Source organism: Anoplopoma fimbria, chromosome 12 (genome assembly GCF_027596085.1).
Source record: "Anoplopoma fimbria isolate UVic2021 breed Golden Eagle Sablefish chromosome 12, Afim_UVic_2022, whole genome shotgun sequence".
In the NCBI taxonomy this organism is placed as follows: Eukaryota; Metazoa; Chordata; class Actinopteri; order Perciformes; family Anoplopomatidae; genus Anoplopoma; species Anoplopoma fimbria.
Genome location: NC_072460.1, coordinates 7,624,990 through 7,636,603, shown reverse-complemented (window position 1 = coordinate 7,636,603; position 11,614 = coordinate 7,624,990).

Here is an 11,614-nt window from a genome sequence, read left to right as displayed (position 1 = left end):
GGTTGACGTGGTTACAGTAATTAACCTGTGGTTAAGGTTTGAGAACGACAGGGATCATGGTTGAAAGAAAATAAACAAACAGCTTTCTCTTGTGTTAAAGTTACACATTCTGTTGACCAATCCATCCTCACCTCCTCCCGAACAGACTTTGTGGCTCTGATATTGTCACCTGACTTCCTGTCACCTGACTTCCTCTTTAGCCACTGCGAGAGGGCTTTCGAGGGCTAGTCGAACACAAACACTGTGTATGTCGTAATTTTTCCCTCAATGATAAAGAAGCAAAATTCATTTTTGTTTACTCAGTATCCTGTAAAAATAAATGAATAAAATGAAATATAAAAAATCTCACTATAACTTAGTAGCATTTTTTCTTGTGTCTTCCCCCCCAGACTGAAACTGGAACCCTGGTTCCACAGAAGAGGAGCTTGATAACTGAAGGCTCTGTCTCCCATCCTACTTTTTGATTCTCTTGGAAGCACAAGTAACCCTGCATTGATGGAGCGCAGCTCTCTAGTTGGGTAATATGGAACTATAAGTTCCTTTGGATAAGACAGTGCCTGGCCAGTTAGATCTCTTTTCTTAGTTTTTATTAGAACACGCGCTGCACCATTCTGGATCAACTGTAGATATTTAAGAGACTTATTAGAGCAGCCTGATAATAAGGAATTGTAGTAATCTAGTCTAGAGGTAACAAATGCATGAACTAGAAGGAGCCGCTGCCTAGTCAGCATTATGTCAGTGTTAAAATGCTGATGCATGTTACAGCTTTATCTCTGCTCTGGTCTTATTACATTAGACCATGAACGCTGAGTCTGAGCTCCTCTCCACCCACAGCGGCACAGGTGTGCTGAGCTACTTCAGAGAGAGGCGCCCCTGTCACAGTCTGTTTAGGGGCCAACGTCCTGGGGGGGGAGGGGACGACGACTATCAAATTGCACATGATTAATGCAGGGCCCTTGTCTGCTAGAGCGGTGGTGAAGGAGACTCTATGCCTTGAAGCATCCACAGACCGGCTTCCCAAAACTGGGACTCGCCCCCCCCCGGCATGCTTGTCCGAAGTGATTGGAACCCGTGCAGACCTACTGCGGCGGCTCGATGCCAAGATGAAAGGAGTTGACCTTGAACGGTTCAAAGGCAGAGTTTAACCTCCTTGCGACCCCCACCTTTCTTTCCCTCAGCTCCCATCTCTGCCTGTTGACCTCTCCTTATCTTTCACCCGATCGTTCCCATTCCTCCTCTGTTGTGTCCATCTCTCACACCAGCCCTCACTGACAATTTGTCTTGTTTCTCTCTGCTGCCATCGCTGCTGAGACAGTTCCAGGTTAACTGGCTCAGCATAACTTGAATCTCTAATCCTGTCACATTATAGGCCCATTCTTCCACCCACTTGAGTGCATAAGAGTCTCGCCTTCCCTTGTCTATAGCTTGGTTGTCCTTGTTCTTAGCTGTTATGTCTATTTTTGTACACTGGATCTCATGCGAGAACATTCTTATCTCTGTCACTTGCCACTTTCAGACCTGGACATAAAACTCACCTACCTATTTTTTTTTTTTTTTTACTAATATAATGTCATCTCTCTGCCTTGTTTTTTTTTGTTATTGGTGTTTTTGTTTCTGTTTTTACAATGAAAAGTAAATTTTTACATTTTACAAATAAAATGTATTATTATTAATATTATTATTATTAATATTATTATCTTAACTCTCTTTTGTTCGTTTTGTTGGCTCGTACTAGTAAGCCACATCAGATTCAGCAAACGCCCCCAACCTCAGGTAACTGTATGAATGACCAGAGAAGAAATGGACCCGTATGAAAATCGTCTCTTCACAGCAAGCTTAAAATTGCTTAATAGTAATGAAATATACAATCCATTAGTCAAAAATGTAGGCTTGGATAACAGCAGACCAACGTCACATGACTCCTCCGACAGGTCTGGACGACTCTGAAACTGTGTTTGTTCAAAATATGAGAAAATGTGTGAATGCTGCAGGTTCTCCTAAATCAATCATACACGCTTGATTGTTCATGTTCACAATAAAGGTGATCTGATCGGACAAATTCCTTCTCCCTAAATGACAAAACAAGTCACTTTCAAACCATGTGTTCGCTGTCTGATGCAGTGTTCCTCTTGAGGTCCCGCAGTTCGGTTCAGATCTATTGTCCCTTGAGGGGAAATCTGGTTCTCGTGAACTTGACAACTCAGGAACGCCTGGATGGAATTCCTTCAAATTTAGAAGAAACGTCAACCTGGACTCGAGGATGAGCTGATTGGATTAAGTTGGTCACTGTGACGTCACAAAACACTCAAAAATGAATATGCTAATTATGACACTTTCACACAAATGTCCAACAAGATGAAATTAGATTTTTCTGACTCGTTTTCTTTTGTGTATGATGTAGACAGTTAACTTTAAAAAAAAGAATTAAAATCATTTATAACATGGTACCTTTGGTCTTTTCTGTAGTTTTCTGCTTCCCCTTTGAGCTTTAAATTGCCGATACACAAAAAACATTAGGATGTTTGTTGAAAGTAATATGATGAAGAGATTATTGTAAAATGAACCGATAGAGGGGGTCACAAATGCAAAATAAGAGAAAAAAAGCAGACAGACATGTACAGCATTCACTCTGTTTTAACAGTTTCCCTTTTTCAAATGTCTAGAACTTGCTGCTTGGACTCAAGAGCGACTATATTTCTAGGCAGCACAATGTTCCCTATAAAATTCACCACATTGTTATTTGACTTGTCGCGTTTATTCGCACCTCCTCTTGGATTGAATTTAAGCGCGCCTCGGCACAGCGGTGTAATTAGATGGAGCACTGCAGCATATGGAGTTGCCGGTTGTGTGGTGGTGAGTGAGCTCTCCAGTGAATGCTATTCACTTTGGTTTCCATCCAACATAAGATTAAGTCAAACATATGGTGTCTGAAATGCGATTATTCTGGGGTCTCCTCTGTTCCTCTCCGGCTCCTCAACCGTCATTGGTTCACAAATCCGACACTCCCTGCATACTAAATGTAAAAATTTCGATAATATTACAGTTTGTGTTCGCCAATCGTCCATGCTTCTCTTATTGTTATGTATTGGAGGCTGCACTCTTTGATAAAAGTAACTCACTGACATGATTCTGGCTCTGTTTGTGAATTGAAACCATGAAAAATAAAAGTTGCTCCACAGCATTGTCTTTCAGCACTGTTGTAGTATGTAGGTCGGACACCGGACACCCCAGACTTCTCGAGGTTCTTCTCAGAGACAAAGCCCACAGGACATGTACAGCTGTGACATTTTAGAGGCTTTGTGGGACACTGAGCTGAGATACGCACCATGTTCGCACTCCAAGGACCATACCTCCGGAGCCACCTACAAGAGCTACAAGATAAAGAAAAACAAGAGCGTTGTCCTGATGTGTCCCATTCACGACACTCCCAGAGAGTGTTGCAGCTGTGTGGCTCATCGCCAATACAAAACACTTCCTGTTATTCATGCAATCAGTGCCGGAGTGCAGCTCTGCTTGTCAAATTTCTTAATTCAAGATACATAAATCAACATGACAAGCTCGTATCATCTTCAGCATCGGGCTACTGCTCATGATACACTGCTATCCCCTGGCTTCACATTTGTGCGAGGAGGAGCGTAAGCCTAGCATGAGGGTCATTTTGGACAATTCTTTACTTTTAGGAACAGTGTTTGGTGCCATGGAAGGATACCGTTTGTCATTCATGTAGTGAGGAAGAAAGTAAGGGCCAGGTTGTGCTAGAGCACAACTAGTTTGTAACTTGTGTTGTCCGATCATGTTGGAAGGAACACGGGTTTGTGCCTTCTTCCAAACGCTGAAAAGCGGGACATCCTTGAGACGGTTGAGACGCGATAATTGATTAAATATGGGGACAACAGTGTCTCCTGGGAGGCAGCAGGACGCCGCTAGGAAGTGAAGGAAGTGCTGCATTCTGCTGGCACATCCTCGGTGGGTCTAAGGTGGCGTGTGACGCCCTGACGTGTTCCTGTACCGCTCATCCCGGACTGGATCCTGTATGGCAGTGATTTTCAACCACTGTGAGAGATCGTCAGGTGTGCTGTGGGAAAATGTCCAAGCTACCCAACAGTGCCATGGTCCCAAGCAAGCTCAACAAATTGATGGACTTGTCATTAGATTGTCAGCATATATGCTCTATTAGGCTACAATGTGTCATTTTGTAACTTTTTGGTTGTTGGTGTGCCGCGGGATCTTTTTAATGTAAAAAATGTACCGCCGCTCAGAAAAGGTTGAAAAACACTGCTGTATGGGACTGCTGCACGACACAGAGGACATTCCTACTGTAACGTACTGGTGCTAATTTTTTCACAGAACATACAAAAGCAGAAATAATTCTAATCCAGCTGACTCGCCAATAGGAATAATTTGTTTCTCACTACGCTACAATCCTTAAAATAGTAATAGGGCAATACCAGACCTATTTCAGAGAGACGTTGTCTCTGTTCCAGAAGTCATGGCATATTGGAATCAGTTTGTTAATGATATTGGTCTAGATGATTCTTCTTAATTGGTGAATATGTTTATGAGTCCTTCAAAATTATTCATAAATATTACCATGACATTCACTACATGAAGAAATGTATTTAAAAAAAGGACAAACCCAAACTTCTCTTTCTGTGATAAAATTTATTTTGAAAAAAGAGTGTTGTAAACATGAGTTTATGGTCTCAATCGCTAGTTTTAATTCTGCTTCAAAACAGCATGATGTTCATTTAGTATGGTCCATTTAGAGTCAAATAGACCATAAAGCAGAGTATGCTTTAGGACGTGCTTACTGTGATTGACAGGTCACTACCGCTATCAGAGCCGTATACAGAGGTTTTTTTGCGGAAAAAAAAAACAGGGCGACGACGGAATCCAAGATGGCGACGGCAAAATTGCGGAACTCAAGGCTTTAAATATAAACAGTCCACTTCAGCGAAATCTTCTGGTCGGCAGAGCAGGGTTGGTAGACGCTGATATCTTGGCGATGTCCGGGAGGAGCCAGGACAACGTGTGGGGCTGTTCTCAGGTTATCCACATACACCATCCCCGGTTAATTCATGGCTCTCTGTAACAACCTGGCACCTCCTATTCACCCTCTCCACATCCATCTCTCTGCCTGCTGCTCCTCCTTGCCACTTCAGATCTCAGCTGAATCCCCACTCAGCACTCCTGTGGGCTTTTGAAATGTTTTAAAGTCTCTCTTTTTATGTCTTCCTTTCATTTAGAATCCTTTTCTCTGTCTACCTTCACCTCCCCGCCCCCGGCAGCCCCTCTGTGAGAGCCTGATAGATGCTCTCCAATATGCAGCCGACATAAATCTTCCCCCGAGTTGGCCACAAATATCTCAGCAATGTTGATTTATAAGAGCTGGCTGTCTCCCAGAGAGGCTGCTGTGCTGCTTGTAGGCTGCACGTAGATGGGATGGATTCCTTAATAGCAGGACTCTTAAAAATAAGAGGCGTCACGTGGTCCCAGTGAAGGGAGAGGGAGAGAGGTTATTGCGTGTGTGGCTGTGCAGCGCTGATGGAGAGCAAAAGGGACTCACCTGTGAAAAAGGTCAATGAGGCAGTAAACTGGTAAATGGGGAGGGGACGGGAGATGAGCAGGCTGACAGATATGTGAACCACATACCGCGTCGAGAACACTATCTCCTACATTTGTAAGCACCGTGCAAAAATGGAGACTTAAAATGATTTTCATGTCTTGTGTAATTTAATCACCTTCAGCAGCCACCTTGTTTTTTCTTCACCTTCTGTTGAGCCTGGCACTATTTCTCCTCTGTGATCACAGAGCGAGTGGAGGGTCGTGGAGCTTGGGCTGCTTCACTCGTCTGACTTGTCAAGAAGCCATTTGCAAAGGAACAAGGAACCGTTTTTAGTGACCTATTTTCTGTTTATGAATACATTAAGGCCAGATATTAGCCTTCTGTTGAAATTCAGATATGATATTACTGGGTGATAACCGCAACAATAAGTAAGCGTAGAGTTTTATCGAAAAACTGTTTCAGACACTTGTTTGTGTTTGGCCTGAAACATTTCAAATGAAAAATTCAAGTAGTAGTAGTAAGTAGTGAGCAGTTCCCTGTTCAAACTCATTTAGGAGGTCATTACAAATTCTATTATAAAGCCTTCCATTATTCAGCATCACTGAGCTTAAAGTTATATTGCAGAGAATGAGCCAACCAATATGCTAGAATGCTGTACTTAATGGTGAGATATTTATAACTAATGATATGAATGGGCTTTTGCTGTTTTTATACCCCTTGGTTCATGATTACATGCATCACATAGGAATTGATTTTGTAGTATATTAACAAACTACATTGTGTTATTATTTATAGGTAAAGTTAAGACTGCTGGATGGACCAGCTTGGAATACAGCTGCCTGCCGCTGCTGGAAATTGGGCGGATGAGAGCAGAGAGAACGAAAGCAGTAAAGTTGTGGCTGGTAAAACCGAAACAATGAGCTGAAAGAGGCTAAAAAGCTCTCTATCTGACCAGAACTGCAGCATGGTTAATAATTATCTGTAGCGTCGACACTAGGTTATGACAACTACCTCATTACACACAGTTATTTGACCCATTATTGATGTGAACATTTAGACTGGAGCAGCTGCAAATTACAGGCCAAGGGTAAGAGAGGACTGGGAACTAATTTGTTTTAATTATTATCTTAGAAGAAATAAAAAAGATGCCTATTACAGCCTACACGGTTTGTGTGGAGCTAGCAGAGTCCTTCGTGTTACCACTGGAGTGGAGATAAGCATCCCTTTGTCCTTAGCCTGGGCTGCAGCAGATAAACACTGGAAAACACTGAAAGGGTGTCTCTGTTATCTGAGCCTCCACAAAGCCAGGCTTCACCAGGGACAGTTCATGTTGTGGAAGAGGTAGACAGGGAAATGGAGAAAGAGCAGGATGGAAAAGAGAAGAGGACCCGTGCGTAGGCAGTGGAAGGATTATTTTATGAATTTCTTTGTTAAAGGAAAACTATTTTGCGCTGGCCTTCAAATGCCCCTTGATGGATGAATAAGGCATATTGAATTGAATATTCCACCTGTGTAAACAGATGTATGATGTCGTATGAGGCTTACGGAGGAGTCTGAGAAAATAACTCTGAGGATGTCATTGTGATGTCACCAGCTCAATCTAGTTTGGGCTTGGATACTACAAATGTATAACAGGAAATGTGGTACAAACTACAGATGTAGACTTTTAGGGACGTATGCATTTACCAGACAGGGAGGGTTTAACCAAAAGATACCATTGGTTGCATTAATGGAAATGTAGGATCCAGGTCTTGTGGACAAAAAAATAAAAAATGTAAACCCTTCTCTTGTGACTTGACTGATCTAAAATTAAAGCAACAGAATGTTTGGGCCACATATGAACAAACTTCAGATTACAACCTGCATGGATTTTATTGTTCTGTTGTTGGCTAGATTATTATATCAGACTGAGGTTAGCGCTGCAGAATATTATTATTATATTTACTCTTTTGGCTTCTCTCCCCAATTTCATCAGAGCTTCCATTTTTCTCTGGAAGGAGTATCAGTGGATGAGCAGTGATTGTTTTCTTTGAACCCATTCAAAGGAATAAAGGGGGTGAAGTGATTGCATGCTAACATATTTTCCGTACAATCAAATTAAATAATCATTCTAATCTCAAAATTGAAACAAATTGAAATTACATTCCAGACTATGTGTGACATAAATATACAGACAAGTCAGTGTGAGTTGTATGTAAACAGGTAAGCAAGACGCTGAAAATGTGTTTCAGCCTCTTGTGACCTTCATATAGACCTTGAGGTCTCAATGCCTCTTCAAGTTGAGCTCCTCCTTCGTAAACACACACACACACGCACACCTTCACCTACACACAGACACACACACACACACACACACACACAAGGTAAAGGGCAGTGGGAGCGGCTTCCATGTGGGGAGAGATAATGAAAGTAAACACAAAGGGTCCTATTTAAATTGTCTATAGAGCATGGTGTAAAGTGCATGGCCTATGTGTATTTAGGGCTTGTCAAACTCCACTTTGGTAATAAACTGCACAATCTGTGTGCAAAGTCAAGAGCGAGTATCACAAATGAAATCAGAGATTCATCTCGCATTCCCTTTAAAAGCCAGGTGTGCCTGCAGCTGGCACAATGCTGTTTAAAATGATTTACTTGGCAAATTGGAGAAGCGAGCAGTTTTCTGCTGAGGAAAGCATTTGCTTGTCCCAAGTGAAAGAGTTCAAGCAGACGATCTAGGGGAGCAGCGTCTCCCTACCCCCGTCACACCAACAGCTCTGTTTGATTGCATATCAGAAAATGCACCAAGAGCGTATTTATCTGAGGAGGAGGAGCACTGTTGCGTGTACCTGTATGTGTAACAAGCATTGTGTATGTGAGTTTTGAACTTGCCTATGTAGGTGGAACTTACTATCTAAATACTTCGTCCCTGACTTTAGTTTGCGTTGGTCAATGGCACAATCACTCTCTGCTTCCTCAAGGTAGCAATGCCCCAACAATGCATCAGACCCAGGGGGAAGCCTCCAGTTCTGCCGAGTGAAGCTGATGCAAAAAGAAATCTGATTGTATAGAAGTCTATGAGAAAATGACTCTACTTCTCTCTTGATTTATTCCTTCAGTAAACATTGTAAACATGAGTTTATGGTCTCAATCTCTAGTTTGAAGTCTTCTCCAATACAGCATGATGTTCATTTAGTAAATGATGGTCCATTAGACCAGAAAGCAGGGTATGCTTTAGGGCGGGCTTACTGTGATTAACAGGTCGCTGCCACTACCAGAGACGTAAACGGCGTCTCTAAGTCACACCTCCACATTCCTTTCATGCAAAAAAAAACATGGCGAAAGCTCGACTCGAGGCTTCACAACAGCAGTCCACAAACCAATGGGTGAAGTCCCAATAACTACGTCCACCTCTTATATACAGTCTATGGTCTGACAGTGCACAGATGGGCGCAAGTACATTTGTTACTGACACAATGTGGGCGCTGTGCATGACTAACGTTGACAGACCAAAGAGTAACAAGGCTTCTCAAAACTGAGTTCTTTCATTACAATTTCTAATGTGAATTTAATTCCTTAAATACTATTTGATCAAATAGTTATTTTATTCCACAGAAAAAGGATCAACAAAACCAGAAGATACTCTCATCAGTTAAGTACACCAAGTATTCCTCGACTAACTCTTCCTGGTTTTATGTTAAAATAAAAATAAACTCAACAAAGGAATCACAACTGAAGTTCCACTTACCATCTCTTTCCAGGCTTTTTTTTCTCCAGGCTTTCAACTATATCTCATAGTCTTCATCATATAGTTCAATTTTATGCTCATATAGTTCAATTTTATGCTTGTGCTTTATGTGTGTTGCATTTACAAGCAACATAAATACATTTGTATAGAATACATAGTGTGTTATTGTGATTTTGCAAGCTTTGGAATTTGGCTCCGCTATGGCAGGTGGAACACAATTTTGTCCAAAACAGTAAGGAATAAAAAAATTGTAATAGAGACAACATTTTTATTTTTTACCACATGCTGCTGTAATGCAGATTATTTTCCAATCCAATCTCAAGGTCCACTTTCTTTCCTTTTCCTAAATTGAACCATACCACAGGGTCTTTACTTGACATTTAATTGGGATTGGTATATTAGGCTACTATGTCCAATGTCAAGAATTTACTTTGATTGCTGTGATTGATTTAAAAAATTGTTGGCACTGAAAGTGAAAGACACACTAGCAGTGAATGAGATCCAGGTTAATTTTCAGAATGTACTACAAGATACCATGATAAGAAACAAATAATTCCTTTGCTACAGAAAAGGAAGTGGCAAGGAGAAAATAGACAGTTGCAGGCTGAATTCATTCGGAACTTGTGTGAAAGGACTATGCACATGTGCAGCCTAGCTGTGATAAATGCATGATACAAATGGTATGTTAATAATGATGGGACAATCACTTCGTCACTGTTGCCTCTCTATTAGCAACAAATAAGGATGGTAATATCAGTGTTTGTTCAGAGCGTTCACTGACATAACTACTGCCCAGAATCCCATGAAATCCTCTGTAGATGTTGTCCATGCTGTGAAATCGTCCATGAAATTTGCCATGCATCATAATCATGGTCCACAGAGGATGATACCTATAATTATTTTAGAGTTAGTCCCTGTGCACTGTGCTTCCCCGCTGCTCGCAAATACGGTATTTAATGTGTATTTGTTTAAGTGAATTAGATTGGTTCTTTTGGTCATGGTCAGTCCGATGGCGTAAATAGATTTGTGGCGACGGGCAGCTTTGGGCAAATGACCAGCACCAGCTTTGAACACATACCTTAAATCCCAAATTTAAATCAGACATTAAAATTGCATTTTTAATATATATTAATTTTATATATATTTATTATATATACCTATATGTATATTTTTTGCATAATTTGTGTATGTATTAATTTATTCAATCCATCTTTAAATGTATCTATTTTTTTATCATTTATAGTTAGTGTAATTATTTGTTAACTTTAGCCATCAAAAGTCAGGGGGTGGGTAAAAGCTTGTGACTGCTAAATGTACAGTATTGCTGACTGTATGCCTTTCCAGAAGACCCGCCTCTACTCTGCCTGTTATTGGTTAAATCCTTCCAGGCATTCTAGGTGTCTGCTAAACGCAAACTTTTATCTAGCTATGATGTACCTAGGTTGTTGTTCCAAGGTAGGCTAATTTTCATAGCATTTAAGCATTTAATTATGTAATTAGCTATGTATTTATATAGTTAATTTCATCCCTTAAAACCCTCTATATCCTTTTGGCTCCACCATCAGGCCACAACACAACAAATACGAAAGAACTGCTTGTTTTTTGTTCCAATAGAACCAACGTAAATATACAAAGAAAATAATTAATTAGGTCAAGCTTTAAAGTTACCATGCACAAGCTTTCATTGCCTCATTTTTTTTACATAAACTGAGAAATTTGGCAGAGACATTAGAGGATTAAAGTGTAGACCCTGAGATCTAAAATGGGGAACCATCTCACCATCATTGTTTGCAGCAGATAAAGAACAGCGCAGTGAGCACGTCTCATTGTGCATATTTAGAAACCAGCAGTCATGCCCTGACAAAAGCTGCAGTGATATTGTTTATAGAAGGTTCTCATGGATGAAATGCTTTTGTGATATAAAAAAGATTGTGTGTGTGTGTGTGTGTGTGGGTGGGAGAGTGAGAGAACGAATTATATTGTGGGTACGTGTGCATGCATTTGCCTGCATGTGTGTGTAGTTCGGCATGCTGGCATGCGTTTGTATATTTATGCACGTGAGTTTGCACAGCTGTCAGATACTGGGCAGCAGCGCAGACATGTATTGTTTGTGCTCCCCAACCTGCCTTTGGCAATGAAAGACGCTGTGATATGGAGCCAATTGTGCAGTTAGATTACTGCGTCGAGTAGCTAGAAAAGATTTCCTCTTAGTCAAATATTCACATCATCATTATGGATTTGGCCGCCGAATGCAGACAACGTGTGGACACATTAACAACAACTATGGCTGTCCCCTTTGATTAAAAAAGACTACAAAAACAAAA